Source organism: Diceros bicornis, chromosome 21, assembly GCF_020826845.1.
Source record: "Diceros bicornis minor isolate mBicDic1 chromosome 21, mDicBic1.mat.cur, whole genome shotgun sequence".
NCBI classification, from domain to species: domain Eukaryota; kingdom Metazoa; phylum Chordata; class Mammalia; order Perissodactyla; family Rhinocerotidae; genus Diceros; species Diceros bicornis.
In genome coordinates, this window is record NC_080760.1 from 31841691 (window position 1) to 31862721 (window position 21031).

A 21031-nucleotide genomic window follows, 5' to 3' on the forward strand; every position below is an offset into this window, starting at 1 on the left:
GACATGTCCTAAATTTCTCTCAAGATGCAAAAAAAAAAAAAACTATTTGAGCAAGTCCGAATAGTCCTAAAATAAAGTTTTTGTGTTTTAATGATTGTCCCCTTTTGTCAACTTCTATTCTTTCAACCTAATGATTTCAGTAATGATGATACTCAAAGGCATAGAAGTAGCCAAGAATGAAGTCCTCTTGAGAAACTAGGAGTGGATAGATATAACTGAAACCTTTATAACGTTTGTCAAAATTCAGAATTAAGTTACATCTTGTGGCAGATTCACATGTGCCTGGGAATATTTAGAAATCCAGGCTAGCCTCACAAACGATTCATATCTATTTTAGCAGGCACCATTGTTTGCCTAACTACCATACACCATCTCTTTTTCCAAATAGAATCTCATTTTTCCAGATCTCCATCCCTCTTGTACATATCCCTATATTCATAGGCAGATGAACACCACCTGAGTTCCAGGTAAGTCCAAGCCAATCAGAGAAATCCCATTCCCTTGCCTGTTATTGGTTTATAGTAACTTAATTTCCTATGAGTTGTGAGGAATGGACTTTCAGAGGGAAGAGTTTTGAGGAAGATTTTCTCACTCTGGATATTGTTGTCTATGGATACAGAAAACTGATTATCTTACCTCTCAGCTATTGATGACCCATGCAAAATGTGATGTGTTGATGAGGCTCAGATGGCCCCTTGGCTTGCCTCCAAGTCTTGGGCTATCTAAGTGACCATTTCTTTTCATGGTTGACAGATTTTCTATTATTGTGTCAGATCAATTACCCCCAATCTAAGAATGAGAAGACATGCAAGGTCATGGAGAACATTTCTCCCACCAGCATCAGGAAGGCTGTCTGTTTGAACTGGTGCAGAAGTAGGCCATGGAAGACTGGAGCCCTGGAAAATTCATACTGACTGTGTGACAACAGCCAGAGTTCCAGTACAATGGAACCAGTGTACACTGGTACCAGTGTACCAGTGAGGTACAATGAAGACAGCCAAATGTTCTGTTTCCACATAGGAAGAACAGTTTGGGAATTTGCCAGTTGGAAAAGAATTACTTCTAGTTACAGGGGACAATTGATCATTGTCTATTCTCTGCTTGGGTGGACGTAATTATTCTATGGAATTTATCAAGGCTGATATCTGTGGCTGCAGATTGGTGGTCAAGAAAAGCCAAAGGAGGGCCTTCTGCAATGCTCCCAAGACTCTTTGAGTGGCCAAATTTAGGAGTGTAGAAAGTGAATGTATTCATTCATTCCAAGTTGGGGATATGTTAGACCAACGAGATTAAAAGAGACTAAGGTAAAGGAGCTTAGTCACGTGGATAATAGTGAGCTTAAACAACAGCCTATGTGTTAAAGGAGTGAAAAACGGGATAGGGGGACAGAACTTAAGAAGAATAGCAAAAACCTACAGGTCTTCATGAGAAAGAAAAACTGGAAATAACTGAATGAAAGAACTAAGTGAATGTGCTTTGACTCTTACATTTTTTGTAAATTCAAATTTACTATGAGAATGTGGAAAATTTTCTTCTACTGCATACAGAATATTATCTTAATACAGTTTAATGGTTTTATTTTTACTTCCTATACCATAAATTCTTATAAATGTTGGATTCAGGTTCATACAAAGAAGAATAACAGGATATTTAAAAACACACAACTGAATGTATATGCAGAATGGAAGGAAATGCTGACCAGTTATCATTCACTTTGAGCATTCCCTCATCCAGATAGTAACTGCCATCATTCTCCATGTGTTAGGAAGAAGGGTCACAATTCTTCATGTGTCTCCTAGGTCTAAAGTCACACTGACAGGTGAACAGTGGCACAGATTTCACCCAAGTCCAGTGAACACACACGTTTATCCAGCTGAAAGGCTAACAATGGCTAGTACTAGCATTAGGAAACACAAATTATCAAACTAATTTATTTAGCTCCTGTTGACATTTATTGTTAAGGCATTATTTCATTCTATGTTAAGTACTTTCCTTAAAATTCAATGATGCCAGTAAAATCATTACTGAGGATGCATTTATTTTATAATCAAGAACTTGGAATTTTCTTTTTCTTTTTTTTTTTTGGCAGGGAAAGATTCCCCTTGAGCTAACATCTGTTGCTAATCTTCCCAATCTTCCTCTTTTTCTTCCCCTTCCCCAAAGCCCCAGTGCATAGTTGTATATCCTGGCTATAAAACCTTCTAGTTCTTCTATTGAGCGGCTGCCACAGCGTGGCAACTGACAGACAAGTGGTGTGGTTCCACGACCGGGAAATGAACCCAGCTGCCAAAGCAGTGAGAGCACTGAACTTTAACCACCAGGCCATCACGGCTGGCTTGGAATTTTCTTGATAGCAGAGAGACTGAGTATAATCCAACCTGTATCTTCAGCATCTACAGCATCTTACACTTAGTGGGTGCATAGTAAATGCATACTAAACGCTTCATGAATAAATAAATAAATGTTTATTTGATTTGGAGTTATTGTATCTACCAATACTCTCACCAACAGTTGAGGTAAATTATTTTTCTAAATAGAATAATATATTTTGGTGCTAATAGCTCCTTATCTTTAGCACATATAGCAGGACCTGAATTAACCAGGGTATTTTCATTATTTGTTATTTCCTGCATTTGAAGATAATGGTACAGTTGACAACCACCTTCCTTCCAGTAAAATAATGCAAATATTAAATATTAAAGAAGTAAACTAAATCAAGAAGAACTCAAATGGTCCAAACTGAAAGAGTAGTTAACTCCCTAATATATATTTTCCTTCATATTGAAGAAAAGACTAATACTTGCCACTTTACCAACTTACAGAAGTGTTTTTCAGACGAGAAAATAGGTGTGAAGCATTTTGAGAAAGGTGATATAGAACTACAAAGCATCATTATAACATTCAAGCTGGTATTTTGATTTTTGTGTCTCTAGAAATTCTGTTTCTTTTCTAACAAATCCTTTAATAATTTTCCGAAGATTGCTGCACAAGTCATTCTCATGTATCAGACCTAGTGGCCCATATGCTACTTAGGAAATATTAGCACCTTCCCACAGAAATACTGACTAACACATGATGCAAACTTCTGGAGTATTAGTCTGCAGGTGGAAAATATGTTATAATATAAAGACATAAGAGCCCCAGTTTTAAAAACATTATAAATTGATGTTTTAACTTTAATCCTTTTTGAAAATTATTTTTTTCTTTACGTAGGAGGAAAAAACACTCTTGCATACTTTTGAGGCAACAGAGCACAAAAATTTAATTTAACTTCCCCATAGAATTTAAAAAGAACTTGAAAAACGTATAATTCTCAAACACAGGTGGTAATCTCAGTTTTCCCATAACCCACAGTCTGTTCTCAAGAACAACAGACAGCATTTGTAACTGTCTCTTGATCTCCTGGAAAACTAAGGCCGCTAGAGGAAGGATATTTAACTCAGGGATGCTGAAACCAGTAAATGTAATGCTAACAATAACAATGGAAAAAGAAGCTGCAAGAACTGTCTCTGGAATGTTCCTAAGCGCTTTTCATGCATTGCCTCACTTAATCCTCAAGGCAACCCTATGGAGTGGATACCACTGTTCTTCCCTTTTTATAGCCAAGGAAGCTAAACTTGAGAAAGGTTATAACTCACGCAAATTCTCGCGACTAGTTACTGGAAGAGCTGCTATTTGAAGCTACCCTTGGAAGACTAAAGTCTGGTCTCAGTCACTCTGAGTATCGCCTGCAAGCATCTTCTTTAAAAAAAAACAAACCCGGCAATGCTGAATTCTTCAACTTGTAGGATAAGGAGCATAAATCTTGGAGAAGATGTTCCTAAGCGATTATATTTTTTTGTCGTATTAAACAAATTACAGCAGTGGACATTTCACTCCTAGAAAGAAAGTATTATAAGGCACAGAATTCAAGTCATTGTTATAATTCACAATTTGCCAACAGATCAGAGCCTTTGCTGTGATTTGCACAGTTAGCAAGGCTCATAACCCAGGTGTCAAGAGGTTAAGCCTGTTTGTGTTTATAGTTCAATACTAATATTCCTATGAATTAGAAGCTGCATTGACACAGTGCCTGCTAGTCCTGTCTTCTCCAGCTGAGAATTGTCTATGCAGAAATCAAGGCCAGATAGCTAAGAAGTTGATTTACAGAGGAAGCAATAGTTAGTAGGTGTTGGAAAGTTTTGCTTTAGCTGTTTGTTAATCTATGAAAAATATGTGTTCAATTCAGGAAGAAAGAATACATGTATAATCATTCATTCATCAAGTACTTATTGAGAACTTGCCTCACACCAGGCATCACCGTTGGGTATTGCGCAGATGAAATTCTTGCTTCCATGGAGCTAACGATTCTACTTGTCTAATTAGAAGTATGCAATTCTAATTTTTAAATATGTAATTGTCTGATAGCAATAGGCAATTAACAAATAAACTAGCAAATATCATGCCAAATGGTAAGTATAAAAAGATGGATGTATGGTAACATGGGTACAATTTACCATGGAAAGACAAGAGAAGGCCTCTCAGACAAAGTGATATTTTAACAGTCACCTGAAGGAAGACCAAGAGGGAGCCAGGCTGATAGAAGGAAAAGGTCCGAGGCAGAAGAAATAGGAAGTGCCAGAGCCCTGAAGTGACAGCAGGCTTGATACATTCATAAAACTCATAGGAGTTGGGGGTGGCTGGAATGGAGTTAGGTGGACTTGGAGGAAGTTACGGAAGAGGAGATATTGATAGGAGATTAGGTCATGGGGATGGTGGTGAGGAGGGAGAGGTCAGATCTTTTAGGGCCATGAAGATCACAGTCAAATCTCTAAATTTTTTATTGGAGTGAAATGGGAAGCCATTGGCAAATTTTGAGTGGAGGATAGATATGATCTGATTTATGTTTTAACCATCCTGGAAGCTATGTCACAAATAGTCTGTAGAGCAGCACAGGTGGAAATGAAAAAGAGTTAGGAAGCAACTGCAATGATCTTGTCAAGAAATGAAGGGACTTAGATGAGAGAAGTAGTCATGGAATGTGAAGTACTTTGATGGTGGATATATCTGAAGGCAAAAATGACAAGGGATGATGATAGATTGGGCACCAGGTGTGACAGACAGAAAGGAATCAAAGTAACTGAGGTTTTGGACACGAATAACTGAAGAATGGATTTGCCACACTCTGAGAGGGGACAGATTAGGAGAGGAGGAGGTGAGAGATAAAGGAAAATTCAGAGTTTGGTTTTGAACCTCTTAATTTGTGATGCTTATTTTTCAAGCAGTGGTGAATATATAAGCTTGAACCGCAGGTAAGCAGTCCGTGCTAGAGATATAAAATTTGGAGCCATTAGCTTTAGATAGTTAAAAGCCTTCGGTATGGGGGCTGGCCCAGTGGTGCAAGCGGTTAAGTATGCGTGCTCCGCTGCGGTGGCCCGGGGTTCGCTGGTTCGGATCCCCGGCGTGCACCGACGCACCACTTGTCAAGCCATGTTGTGGCGGCATCCCATATAAAGTGGAGGAAGATGGGCATGGATGTTAGCCCAGGGCCAGTCTTCCTCAGCAAAAAGAGGAGGATTGGTAGATGTTAGCTCAGGGCCGATCTTCCTCACACACACACACACAAAAAGTCTTAGGTATGAACAAGATCACCTACAAAGTGAATACAGATAGAGAATAGTAAAAGTCCAAGGACTGAGCCCTGAGGAATCCAGTGTTGGAAGATCATAAGGCTGAAAAAAAGAATCTAGTGAGGTTCAGAGGAAGCAAGAAAGTGGATCCCTAGAGGCCAGGTAAAGAAAGTATTTGAAGAAAAAGAAAGTGTCAAATGCATCTGATAGGTCCATTCACATGAGGACTGAGAAAAGGCCATTATGACATTATAGACACTAGTGATCAACGTAGGGCAGTTTTAGTTCAGAAGTGGGGAAGAATTTGATTGGAATGAATTCAGAAGAGATTTGAAGGAGATAAAATGGCAACAGCATGTATAATCACAACATAGTGACTATATTTTCCTAACAAAAATTCAGGATACATGGTTTCATACATTATCTGTTAGGAGTTGGGACATTTAAAGTTAAAATTGTTCCAGCAAGTCCAAGACCGACACTGTTAGGTTACAATGCAAGCACATTTACATTTGACTTTCCTTTTGTAGAGCAAACCCAGTGTAACTCTTTCTTCACAGATCCTCAGTTCCTAAAGACAGCTTGTCACAGCAGGCATCCCACGGCGGATTGATAAATGTCTATTAAATGCTTTAGTCATTGTATGATTTAGTAGAATGTTTCCTGAAGCATAAGGCCAAATACTATTTCTAAATTTAAAATACCCTACATATGATGTTTATGCAAGTGTGCATACTACAACATTTTCTCTCCATGAATAATTCATGTCCTATGCAACTTGAGTCCAAAATAAGAAAGAATGCTAAACATCTAATAATCTACATTAAATACAGAATAAAACTGCAGCGCTTGATAATATAAGACTTGAAATAAAAGGAATTACTAGGTTAATTCTATAGAGAAAAAAATTAGGTCAAATAATTTTCTCCATCTCTCTTGCTATATTTTTTCCTGCCGTTCATTCCCATAACTGTTCAAATAAGTGAATCCTGCTTTAAAACCATAAGGCAAAGTGTTTATTCTTTGAGCACTGGATAATGAATGGGTCATTCTAGACCAATGTTAAATGGCAGAGGCAATGGGAAGTGTACACAGCTGGAATCAAGAGATGCAAATATGGTTACTACATATATCGATAATCACTTCTTTACTTCAAACAAGTCAGGCAACCTCAGTCCAGTCTAGATCATGTGAAAATCGTCTTATTACAAATTTAGATTGAAAAGGAAAACACGGTTTTGACTACCGAGCTGCAGGATTACTTGTGACTGATTATTTTAGTGGATTGACTAACCTGTCAGCTAGAGCTCAATAAAGTGTGCTGGTTAATAATTAGACAGTCCTGTCCCCACTGCTTTTAGAGGAATGAGCTCTGGATTCAGTTGTCAGGAGGCTAGGGCTTGAGTTTTAGCTCTATGATCTACCAGTTAAGTGACATTTAGTAGGTTATGTAACCTCGAGTCTTAGTTACACTACTCACAAATTAATAACATTGTAGTTATTATTATTGCATGTGTGTTAGAGAGAGAGAGAGACTTGACTTGAGATAATATGCTCTCTAATCAGTTTCCTTTTGTGTCCTCAGACACTTCACTTCCCAATTATTTCCTGTCCTTTCTCTTCAATTTTTCTCTCTTTTCTGCTCAAATTTCTTTAACTTGAATCTCTCCCTCGGCCATACATTCTCTTCTGTCTTTTGTTTTCTTCCTCACCTTTAAAGCCAGTTTTTAAAAAGAGTTGTCCACATACTCTTGTTCTCTTTTCTCTCTTTTCTCTCTCTCCTCATTTTCCATATGACTCTTTACTATAAATCTTACTTATCTGTTCAACAGGTACCTACAAATCAATCTCCACCAACAGAAATTCATTAATATTAACCCAACACTCACTTTTTCTCTTATATTTCTGTTTCCCAAGTTTCTGACCTGAACAACAGAAAACTATATGCATCCTGTTGCTCAATCCATGAACCTTGGAAAATAATCTCAACACATCTCCTGCCCCAAACCACTACAATTAACACATCACCAAGTGCTATTGATTCTACCTCTATGCACTCTATTCACTTCTCTCTGACGTCATAGTTATATTGAGTTACGTCCTCAGTCATCTATTGTCTAGATTCCCCCAATAGCCTCCTAACTGGGCTACTTGCAAGCATCCTTCCTACAGCTCAGTGTATTATTTGTGAAGTCAGAGAAATATTTCTAAATGCAATCTGACCATGTCTTCCTCCTTCTTAAGTCCTTTTAGTGGCTCCCTGTTTCCTTCCTTTTTTCTTAAGATAGAGTCTAAATTTCTTAAGATTAAGTTTAGTTTAAAAAGCCACTTTTGATCTAAATGGTACTAATCTCTCCGCTCTCATCCCTTACAACTCCCTTCCTATAAGCTTGACACCAACGAATTTGAATTATTTTCTCCCCTCCATTTTTTTTTTTTTGTTTTTTTTTTTTTCACATGAACCATGTTCACCCATCTCTAGACTTTCACATTTGATTATCTCCCCAGGTAGCCTTTCATTACGCCAAAATTGGAACAAGTGCCCACATCGTGAAATCTTCTCACAGTCAAGTACCTCGCCAGTGTAGCACTTGTCTCATTATGGTGATATTGACCATTGCTCTCTAAGATCCGTGTCAATATATCTGTTGAGTTTAAGTTGGATGTCTTAGAATTTTTATAGTGCTTGGCACTTAGTAATCGTTCAAAAAAAAAAGTCCAGGAAAGAACTGTGTGAACCGTTAAGCATTATGTAATTGAAAATAATTATATTACATTACTGAAATTCTTATAAAAGATAGGCACAGATGATTTGAATTTTATTACACTTATTGCCACATGACTGAATTTGCTATTTACATTTGTGTTTGAAGAGGAGCAACTACTTATTTAATTTACTAACAACTGTAACTCAAAGAAGCTTCTTCTCTAGTTTTGTCTTTTGAAATTACAATTATACTGCCATTATACGTAACAGCTATTTATTCACGATTTACAAGATACACAGAAGTGTGCTTCTTTTATTTTTGATCAGTCTGAAAATACAGGCATGTCTTTGTTTTTACAGTGAATAATGTAATGGAGGGCTTCTATTAAGTTTAATATATCTTTTTTTTTAATTAAATAGTAGTCGATATAAATAAAGGAAGGAATTACAATTTTCAGGAAACCTGAGGCAAACTGTTTTAAAAAAGGAATGATCTGTCAACAACTAATCAGCCTTAACTTCAGTTTGGTGAAAAAAAATTTCTCCCATTTGTTTTCCCAAAGAAATTCCTATCTATATTACCAAAAAAAAAATCATTAGTAACTAGGTTCATGATAGATAAAGCACAAACATAATCAACTGCTACATAAGTTTAAACTATATGACTAAATACATCATTTAATAAATTACTGCAAGCTACTGAAAGCTCCCCTAGATGCCTTTAAAATGTTATAGCTCTTCATAAAATCCTTTCTTCTTAGGCAGCTATTTGGACTATGCTCATACAAGTTGCCTAAAAACTACCCATTTGGATTTTGGAAGGCATTGTAACTCAACAGTTATTTAATTTAACCATTATTTAAATTATTTAATTTTTAAAAAAAATTTTTTGAATTACTTAAATTTATTTATTTAATATATATTAAATAAATATATAATTAAATAAGTTAAATATATATTAAAAATATAAACTTATTACTTAAAGTTATTTAATTTAATAATTGACTCATCAAATGGCTTTTTCTTCTGAAGCTATCAAAAAAACAAGCAAGTTATAAATAAACTAAATGGTAGTGTTTTTGTCATCTATTGTTGAATAACAACTCCAAAGTTCAGTGGCTTCAAACAACAATAATTAATTGCTTCTCCTGACTCTGTAAATTGACTGGGTTGAGCTGGATGGTTCTTTTGTAACTAAAGTCACTCATTGGACTGCATTCAACTGGTTGTTCAGCTGTGGTCAGAACATCCAAGATGGCCCTCATCCTCTAGGATCCCTCTCCATATAGTCCTCTCATCATTCTATGGCTCATCCCAAGCTTCTTTCTAACATAGCATCTGGCTCCAAGAAATAAGCCCAATATGCATGCACTTTATCAAGCCTCTGCAGCTTCACACTTGCAAATGCCCCATTGGCCAAAGCAAGTCACATGGCCAAGCCCAAAGCCAACATGAACTACACAAAGTCTTGGAAAATGAAAAGCATGGCCCATGGGGGTCACCCATCTCAGTCTACTATAGACAGTTTAAGTTTGTATACTTATGTTGCCTGATCATTTATTAAAAGTCAAATCTCAACTCTCCACCAGTTTCAATACAAACATAATTTAATCAAGACAACCTTAAAACATAAGACACTTTCTTACTACAGTCTTATCCTACACCTTAAGTATTAAAAACTTTGAAGTCTATATTTTATGAAGAAGGGTTTTTGATATTGATTTGCATTTATTTTTCCTTAAAGTCCTGAAGCTTCATACATAATATCATCTGTGTCCTTGAACTTTATTCTAAAATTTGAATTTTACCAGTCTTTGAATTGTTTTCATTTTGACATGTAAGTTTATGTGGTATAATATTCCTTAATATTGGCTTAGAGAAAAAGAAGTTTAACATTTGCCTTTTAGAAGTCACAATGGCATATCCACTACTTGGAAGGAACTTACTATTTCCAGAGTGATGGCCCTATTATGCAACCTTTCCCAGTCTTGTTAAACAACTAGGCTGAGGTTTTGTCAGAACACTTCCCACTCATTCAACAGTGCTATCTTGAAATTCAAAGTTGGAGGACGAGAAAAAATACTGGCTGAGTTGATCCTCTTCTATCATTTCAACAGTTCCTGGAATTACAGAAAGTCTTCCCAAGTAAATAAGAAGAGATTAGAGCACGTAGTTTTAAAACAGAGATTGTACACCTGCTCTCTTAAGCTTTCTCGCTACCCTTGCCTCAGCCTCTTTTAAAATGAATTGTTAAATAGTGAAATTTAGAGTAGGAAAGGATTCTAAAGCTTACTGAATTACCTTACTTCTTTTTTGGCCCTATAGTTGTCATAAACTTATGCCATGTATTTCATCTTCCAAAATGTGTTAGAGGTTTGCTTCCTAAAAAGCAGTCCATTCCATCTTTGACTAGCTTTGCCTTTTAGAAATTTTCTTCTGATGACGAGACAAAAATATATCTCTACATTACTGGTACACGTTAGTTGTAATTTTAACCATGGGCCACAAAAAAAGAGTCTAATCCAACATCCACGTTTTCTCTGTTTAACATATGCCCCCATTACCTAGACTAGAACTGATACATATACTCAATAAATGTTTGTCAAAGAGAGAGACAGAGATAGAGATAGAGACAGAAAGAAAGCTAACAATTATTGAATGTTTACAATATGTTAAACATCATATTAACTTCCTTAAATGCTGTGCATTTTCTCATTTGAACGCATTTATCAAATTTCTTCCTCCCTATGCTCCAGCATCTCGTCTTCAAGACTAAATATCCACAGGTCCTTCAACCACACCAAACGTAACCTCATTATCATGGGTTCAATTATATGCCCCCAAAATTCATATGTTGAAGTGCTAACCCCTAGTTTCTCAAATGTGACCTTACTTGGAGAGAGTGTCTCTACAAATGTAATCCAGTTAAGACGAGGTCTTTAGAGTGGGCTCTAATCCAATGCAACTGGTGTCCTTATAAAAAGGGGAAATTTGGACACAGAGACACACATAGAGGGAAGATGATGGGAAGAGATACAGGGAGAAGATGGCCATCTACAAGCCAAGAAGAGAGGCCTGAAAGAGATTCTTCCATCACAGCCTCAGAGGGAATCAACCCTGCCAACACCTTGATTTTGGACTTTCAGCCTGCAGAGCTGTGAGATAATAAATTTCTGTTGTTTAATTCACCTACTTTGTGGTACTTTGTTATAGTAGCCCTAGAATACTAATACACTGGTCTTCTCAAGATTGCGGTCCATACTCTTAAGAATACTAATGACAACATAATATCTACCATTTACTCAGTATAAGAACTTTGCAAATATTATCTCATTTAATACTGAAAAGATCAGCGCAAAGAAAATACTATTTATCTCTTTTTACAGACAAAAATAATGCAAGTATAGAGAGGTTGAAAGATTTGCCCGGTGTCCTACTAGAAAGCAGCAGAGCCAAGACTTACACCAGCAATTCCAAAGTCATTGCGCTTAATCTCTACTTTATACTCCTCCTGTTTGATTCTAAAATTATGGTGGTTAGAAATGAGCATGGTCCTCCATTTGTGAACTTACCTGTCCTGTCACTTAACTAGGACCCCAAACAATCGATTCATTAACTTCTCTAAGTACTTCCCAGACAATCAGGCATTTAATACATATAATTTGATAAAGGAACAAGAACCCTAAAGAATCACTAAATTCCCTCCTACTATCCCTGACCTTTTTTAACATAACACATTAGATGGATCTACTTTTAAGCACACAGATTATATTTAGAAGGAACTACATACAGAATTTTAATTTGTCAAGTGATGTTCCCAATCCCCATTTAATGATCTGCAATTCTTTGGAGCGATTCTCTTCTCATCACTCCATTGTGATCTTGGTGGACAATCAAGTGGACCTCAACCCACAGAATGTTACCCAAACCAAGATAATCAAACTCTCTCTTTCTCTCTCTGCAATTTCATTTGGGAAAAAGAGATGCAGATACAAACGGTGGTTGGAAATAGGCTAGTGTGAAGACAAAACCTTGGAGACTGCCTAGGTTCCTAGAGTTCCTAGAGCTGCTTTGGATTTTGTTTCTTCCAAGGGTCTGATATTTTTAGCAGGTCCTTCTTTTCTGTGATTTATCTAGCATTGTTACAATAAACTGTTTTGTATTTTTAAATAAATTAATCAGAATAATAGTTGTTACTTGCAATGAAGAAATAGAAACCATACAGTTAGAATGGATGATATTCCTGGGAGGACCTTCACAGTGTCCCAGGAGAAAAACATTAATGGAGACTAAAACTGATGAACACTTTGGTCCAGGCAATTGACCAGAATAGGAGAAATCTAGAAATTTGATACTGCCTAGAAGTATGATCTTGGATACGAAAGTTGCTTATTAGAAATTGGGCATCCTCCATTGATACTAATGATTTTTCTGATATTGTTCCACATCTAATAAAATGTGAATGATATTTTAAATTCCTGATATTCTCTTTGTTTAGACATCAAAAACAATATCAGATTTAATTATACATCTGTTATTCAACAGAGTATTTTAACACTATTAGGAAAAATTGGATAAAATTCATGAATATACCTGTAAACTTGCATCTGTCAACCAGACTTCAGCAATTAGACGACTTAAGTTCTCTCTCTCTCTCTCCAAGAAAACTCTCTTGACCTGAAATATTCTACACTATGAGTTTGAAACATGGTGATCTCCTTAGACAGTGTTACCTGTCACTACCATAGAACCTTCCTCACCTGGACTTTATAATTTCAGATGGTGTCTCAGGCCTTTCACTTTGGTCTAACACAGCTTATTTCCAGTCTCTTGTGTTTCAGAAAACTTTTACTTCTCTTCAGTTACTAATCTCTATGTTTCTGAATCTCATTTGGGAAAATAGCCCTAACTGCTCATTTGAGTCCTCTTACTCCGGACTGTCACCCAACTCTGATAAACCTCCACATAGTGACTTTGCAGAATGGCCCTGAGCCTCTTTCTCTGGGAAAGAAAATCTCCTAAGAACCACAACTTTGTTCACAACCTTTTATCAAGCAATTCACTAGAGCATGTTGTTTTGATACGGGCATGAAAATAGGAGGACAGTGGAGGCCTTTTCGCTGAACCTGTGAGGTGACCACATAAAATCAGCCTGCAGAAAGTGCGGCCAGAATGTGAGCCGTGATGAGGTGTGTCCAGGGCTGGGCCCGCCGGGGCACGTCAGGTGGAATGAAGGCTCTCACTATATCTGTTCTCCACCACAAGGACACAGTTTTTCCCGGCGCTGCTGCATAAAAGCAGCCAAAAGAGGCATTTAAGTGTGATACATGATAAGGGGAATTATAAGGTTTGCGTGTTGATATTTTCAGAGAAATTCTAAACTTCAGGAGGTGATGACACTCCATCAATATCCTTTGGTTAAAGACATGTAGATATTTATAAATAAATATGCAAAGGAGTAAAGTTTTTCTATATGCACAAACTACAGTAATTAATTTAGGAAAAGCATACCATCTGAAGCAAATGAAAAATTAGACATACTTTTTTCAGGTGAAAATATAAGCACAAAATCACTTTTTTATTTCCTTGCTTCACTGTAGGAAAAATTTGTCTTTTCAGGAAAACTATGTTTAGACAGCTTCAGGTCACTCTGGTAAGGTATTGTTTGAGGAAGAAGAACCAAAGGATGGGTGACCACTGAGGACGTTGACATATTCAAGTAAGAGAAGCACAGTTTTGACTGCTTGGCACCTAGTGGTTTTGTTGTTGTTAAAAAAATAATTTTAAAGATATTTAAATGTAAGTATAGCACAATTTCTACTCCTAGTTTTCTCACACACGCACACGTAAGTATAAATGGAAAGCTTCCTCCCATCTGTCTTCAGTCATTTTCTTTTACTCCCTGGCTCACAACCAGAGAACCATTCCATGTGATCATCTGGAAGCAGAAATATCAGCAACTAGTAACAATACGCAAAATTCCCTTTTTTTAGTTTCACCGTGTTCCACAAGCCTCCACCTTCTCTCTCTTTTTTGTCTTTGGAAAGAAAAAAAATCAGAAGTTTTAATGCCATTTTCTACTTAAACTGTCATATCTACCCAGCTCATATTGTAAAAATCTCATTTCATAGGGACATAGCTGTCAAATGAGACAGTGTCTCCAAAATGCTCATTTGCCAAAAACTTTTAAAGAAATTTTCACTGAATCCAATTCACAGCAGGAAGCTTTTAACTTATCAAAAGTCTTTCGCTGAGTTTTTAACCTTTGTAGGAGCATGATGAGTCACTGTCATCGACTCACTGAAAGAGGAGATTCAGTGTTTGTACAGAAAGCAGGTAGGTCTACCTACTTGGAAGTGAGGGGCCAGTTTCTCAATGCCAGCTCTTGATAACAGGCAGCATTCCTCCTAATGAACCTTGGAGTGACCTAGCAACCACAAAGTTGCCAAGAACAAACTTCCTAATATTTTTAATTTTTTAAAAATATCTCCAATCTGTCATCCTTAGATGTACATGTAGCCCTCTGCTTACAACTCCTTGACTGTTTTGCCATCTGCTTAGAGATGTTAATGACTGAATCATTTAATCCAACAACGTTGCCTACCAAGAAATTAAGTCTCTGAACCAATGGGCAGGGGTAGACAGTCACCAGAATGTGGGCTAGTTAGTTTACAAATCATTCTCAGAGATGAAAAATGCCACTGGTCATGTGAATGAAATGGAAGTCAGGCACGAGGAGAATCAAAGGTTTCAGAAGACAAGAAATATAACTTTAGGGGCTGGCCAGGTGGCGTGGTGGTTAAGTTGGCACGCTCTGCTTTGGTGGCCTGGGGTTTGCAGGTTCAGATACCAGGCGTGGACCTACACACCGTTTATCAAACTATGCTGTGGCTGGTGACCCACATATAAAAGTAGAGGAAGATGAGCAAGGATGTTAGCCCAGGGCCAATCTTCCTCAGCAAAAAGAGAAAGATTGACAACAGATATTAGCTCAGGGCTAATCTTCCTCATGAAAAAAAAAAGAAATATAATTTCAAAAGACTTCTAAAACCACCAAAATATATAAATGAATAGCATTTCAGTATAGTAAAAATAACAGTTTTTTGTTTTTGTTTTTGTTTCTGTACTTTTTTGTGAGGAAGATCAGCCCTGAGCTAACATCTATTGCCAATCCTCCTCCTTTTTTTCCCTCTTTTTCTCCCCAAAGCCCCAGTAGATAGTTGTATGTCACAGTTGCACATCCTTCTAGTTGCTGTATGTGGGACGCGGCCTCAGCATGGCCAGACAAGCGGTGCGTCAGTGCGCGCCCGGGATCCGAACCCGGGCCGCCAGCAGCAGAGTGTGCGCGCTTAACCGCTAAGCCACAGGGCCGGCCCAAAATGATAGTTTTTAAATTGATTATCTTAGAGGAAAAAAAAAGGTAAAGATTTTAAGTAATTTGAAGAAAGTTCACATTGAAAAGAATTGAGATATTTATTTAATTGTGCAAAATTGTGAGGACATGCTACAGTTTGTTTACAAGAAAGCTATAATTCATTACAATGTTATGGAAACATTTATTTCTGATAACTGCATAGTTTTTCATGTGTGATTGTGGGGAAATTAGTCTCTGTGTGCCTCAGTTTCCTCATCTGTAAATTGAAACTACATTACTATCTATACCATAGAGTTGCTGTAAAGAGTAACGGAGTTAATAGATGTAGAAGAGTCTCTGGTACACTGTAAGTGCTTTATAAGTGGTTATAGATATTGATAATATTATTATTCATGATATTATTATGTAGTTGTGCATTCAGCAAATATTATTGAACCTCTGCTTTGTGCCACACTCTGTTCAAATGCTGACGGTTCGGTGGTAAACAAGATAGACAAAGTTCCTACTCTCATGTAGTTAATATTCTGTGGTGAAGATTGGTTTGCTTTTAAAATCTCCATAGAAGTCACTTCCTGTTGGGAGAGAGAGGCTTCTTTCTTACACAGCAACTCCTTAGAAGTTTTGTCTGTACAATAATGAGTGGACACAGGGAACTCCTGTGTGCAACAAGGAACTGTTACAGGACTTTTCAACAGTGATGCACTGGCAAAGGTTTTACATATTGTTCTTCAAGGAACAACAACAATAAAAAGGCTCTAGTTTACTCCCAGCATGGCTGATTTCTAGCAACTCATGGGACTTTAGTGAACGGTGGAGGTGGGAAGAGATACACAGTAGCACCCCCTTATGCAGTACGTCTGAGATAGAGATATGATCTATGAAAATACCCTCAAGAGATAAGAGTAAAATATAGTAAAATAATTAGGAAGTAGCAAGTTTTGAGTTTTTACAACTTTTGTTCTTATTATAATTTATTTAGCTGTATATTTATATAATTTCTTTTCTTTTCTTTTCTTTTCTTTTCTTTTTTTTGCTGAGGAAGATTCACCCTGAGCTAACATCTGTGGCCAATCTTCCTCTAATTTGTATGTGAGCTGCTGCCAAGGCATGGCCACTGACAAGTAGTGCAAGTCCACGCCCAGGAACCGAACCTGGGCTGCTGAAGTGGAGCAGGCCAAACGTAACCACTAGGCCACTGCGGCTGGCCCAAAATTTCATTTTTTTAATGGCTATTTTTAACAACCAGGTCACAAAATTTCTGATAATTTAACAATTGGCTCTTATGAGCCAGTTCAGCCCACTCCAGCACACCACTGTTTCTCAAACACGATCCCACTTAAAAGATGGTTATGAGCAACTGCTATTTATTTTATTAGGTAGCCGAGCAAGGTAAAGTAGATAGTCAACAGTTGAAGAGACTTCATTTTTAGAGAGTCTGAATTTTGAAAAAGCACAAAAATGGAAAATAGATGGTACTCACATTGATTTCTACATTCAAACAGAAAGGCTATACAAATGTTTCTAGTTAACTGATTTCTCTCATGCCTTATTCCACATTGACAACTTGTCTTAGTAAAAGAAAACAGGTTGCCACACCAACCCTGGGCTCGGACAGACATCAGCTGGAAACACAATGAGGAAAGGGGATTAGGAGAGGATGGGTTTTTAATCTAGGCATTGGTATGGATACAGAAACATGACTTGGAGCCTAAAATTTTAGCCCATGTGCCTACAGTGAGCAATCAAGGGAGTTCTAACAAAAGGGGCACATATTTTTTATGATCCAGCAGCCTTTAGTGTGGACCCTAATGGAATGTCCTATCAAAATATATGGAAAGAGTTAAATTTCCGAATCTGGACATGAGACACTGAATGAAATGATACAGCCTTTACATTGCTAGAACTCCCACCTAAAGATAAATATTAAAGAAATAGGTCAGATTTGTTGGACTTAATCAGGGGATTGCAAAGTTTTTAAATTTGAAAAACACCCCCTTTTGGAATCTGAGGAATGTTCTCATGGTGGCCCACAAGAAAGATTAAATTCTGCCTTTTGAAGAAAAAAAAGTTACTGTTTTGATCACAGACAAACAGATCCCCAGGAGAGAAGGACCACCCTGCATAGAGGGACCCCTACAAGGAAGGCAGTTTGGGAAGTAAATCTGCCTATAATTTTTGTTAATAAGACAAACCCAATGACATAAAATTAACAGAAATCTGAAGCCATATAATAGTGTTTAAACTTACTTCAATACTGAAGTGAGAAATTACTTAAGCAATGCGGTTTTTATTGCTTTTAAGCATTAACTACTTAGGTTTGTATATTTCTATGCAGTTTACAAAGTACATTAACATTTACTGTATCAAATGATTCTCAGAAAAACACTGTGAGGAATTATCCACATTTTATAGGTAGAAAAACAGGCTCAGACATAAAATTAAATGACTTACTCAAGATTTGGTCATTAGGAAGGCAGGAGAGTCAAGACTCACGGAGAGATTTTCTCATACAAATCGAGAGCAGAGTTTAGAAAATCTTTTCTGAAAAGGGCCAGATACTAACGATTTTCAGCACTGTAGGCCACAGGTCTCTGTGGTGACAATTAAACTCTGCTATTATAGCACAAAAGCAGTCCTGGGCATGGTTGTGTCCCAATAAAATTTTATTTTCAAAAACATGCAGCAGGCCAGATTTGACCTTTGTGTCTGGCCATAGTTTGCTGACACCTGGTCTAGAGTAGAAAGAGCCTGGATTTTAAGTTAGAGAGAACTGGAACAATTCAGATCTACCACTTAACATCTGTGTGATAATGGGAAAGTTACTAAACCTTGCTAGGCCTCTTCTTCCTCATCAATAAAATAAAAATAACTATGCCTAAATCACCAAGATATTATGAGAGTTAAATCAGGTAACACGTGTGAAGCACTAAACACCACACCTGGTCCATTGTAAGTGTTCGGTACATGTTGATAGCCGCCTCACTTTCCTTCCATCCCACATTCTATTTTTCTTAAAAATTGTCTAATAAATATCCCACCTACTATAATTTTTTTAATCCACTGGAATATCTTTGACTCAGTTTCCCTTCTCCTCTCTTTTCCCTTCTCTTTTCTTCCTCTCTTCCTCTATTTTTTTTTCAAAAGAAATGTTCATATTATATTAGTTTCATAAGGCTGCTGTAACACATCACCATAGACTGGGTAGCTGAAAACAAAAGAAATTTATTCTCTCACAGTTCTAGAGTCTAAAAGTCTGAAATCAAGGTGTCAGCAAGGTCGCGCCCTCTCTGAGACTTTGAGCAGAATTCTTCCTTGCTTCTTCCTAGCTTCGGCTGGTAGCTGTGATTCTTTAGTTTGCATCTGCATCACTCCAATCTCTGTCATCACGTGGCATTCTCCCTGTGTGTCTCTGTCCTCGCATGGCATTTCACATGACATTTTCCTCTTCTTGTAAGGACACCAGTTATACTGGATTAGGACTCCCCCTAATGACCTCATCTTAACTTGATCACATCTGTAAAGACCTTATTTCCAAATAAGGTCACATTCACAGATACCAGGGGTTAAGACTTCAACATACTTTCGAGAGGGACACAATTTAACCCACAACACATACCATTGCTATTATCTTCCTTGTATAGAGTCTCGTGGGGTAGGCACACAAAAAATCAAGAGGAATAGATATAATTCACATTGATCTTTACAGCAAAACATAAGGGTTCTGTGTGATTTTCTAATTAACTGATTTCTCAGACACAATATTCAAAATTATCAACAAATGATTATGTTTTGGTACTTAACTCTAAATTGAAAATTGTCTGCATGCCAAGTAAAACAGCAGTCTGCCACTGTCTGACACACTATAGAAATTCTCAGATATTACTTTAAGCAATGCCAAAATTAGATATCTATTTACTTTTAATCATTCATAAAATGAATTGCTTGCTAGTTATATCAGTTAGGATGTGTTCTATTGCAAGTGACAAAAACCCAAATTAAACTGTTTAAACAATTAGAAAAATCTATTGGTTCACTTAACTTAAAAATGCTGAGGGATATAAAGTGTCAAGGTTGATAAGATCCTATAGCTTTAAAAAATAAAATTTTCTCGCTCTCTACTTTGTGGTAGAGTGTCAGCTTCATCCTTAGACTGTCTTCTCCTTTATTTCCAACACCAATAATTTCTCAGGGCTCCCTTCTCCCATGCTTACACTGCAATCAAGAGAGAAAGCTGTTTCCCAAAATTTGTCTCAGAGTTGCTGAGAATTATCTTTTGGAGAAACATGAATTAAATCTCTTTCATACCACAGTGGCTAAAATTAGATCTTACAGTTGTTCTGGAACTAATAACTGGCCAGAGGATGACACGCTGCATGCTCCAATCTCTGAAACTAGAATAAGTCTCAAAGCACATGGGCCGCTCCAGATGAGGTAGATAGCCGAGAAAAAACTGAGGGAGTTGCTGAACTACTAGGAATGGACACTGCAAAATGTTGCTGTATATATCAGGGTTCAATCAGTAGGAAGCATGTGTGTGTGTGTGTGTGTGTGTGTCTAGAGAGAGAGGGGGAAAGAGATATTGACATATTATTACAAGGAATTGGTTCATGTGATTGCGGAAACTGGTTTAGCAAGTTGAAAGTCTATAGGAAAAGTCAGAAAGAAAAGATCAGGAGCAGTCTGGAACCTTGTGAACATAGGCCGTTTGTAGTCTTTAAACTCAGAGAAGGCCTAGGTCCTCTTTTAAAGGTTTACCTGACTAGATCAGCCTCACTGAGGATAATGTTCCTTTTCTTTTTTTTTTGTGAGGAAGATCAGCCCTGAGCTAACATCTGATGCCAATCCTCCTCTTTTTCCCGAGGAAGATTGGCCCTGGGCTAACATCTGTGCCCATCTTCCTCTACTTTATATGGGACGCCACCACAGCATGGCTTGACGAGCGGTGCGTCAGTGCACGCCAGGGATCCGAACCTGCAAACCCCCAGGCCGCAGAAGCAGAGTGCGCACACTTAACCACTGCACCACCAGGCGGGTCCAATGTTCCTTTTCTTTATCTTAAAGTCAACTGATTAGAGACTGTAATCATATCTGTGCAATCCCTTCACAGCAGCACCTAGATGAGTGTTTGATTGAATGACTTGGGGCTGTAGTTCAACCTAGCCAAGTTCACACACTGAAAAGCCATCACTGTTGCCGAGACAATTAGTTCTCTATTTCAATCAAAAAAATTTGTCCATTTTAGCTGGACAACTTGCCATCTAGGTAAAAAACTACCTTCCCCAACCTCTCTTGCATCTATGTGCGCCTCTGTAACTGGCCTCTAGACAAAATGATGTAAGT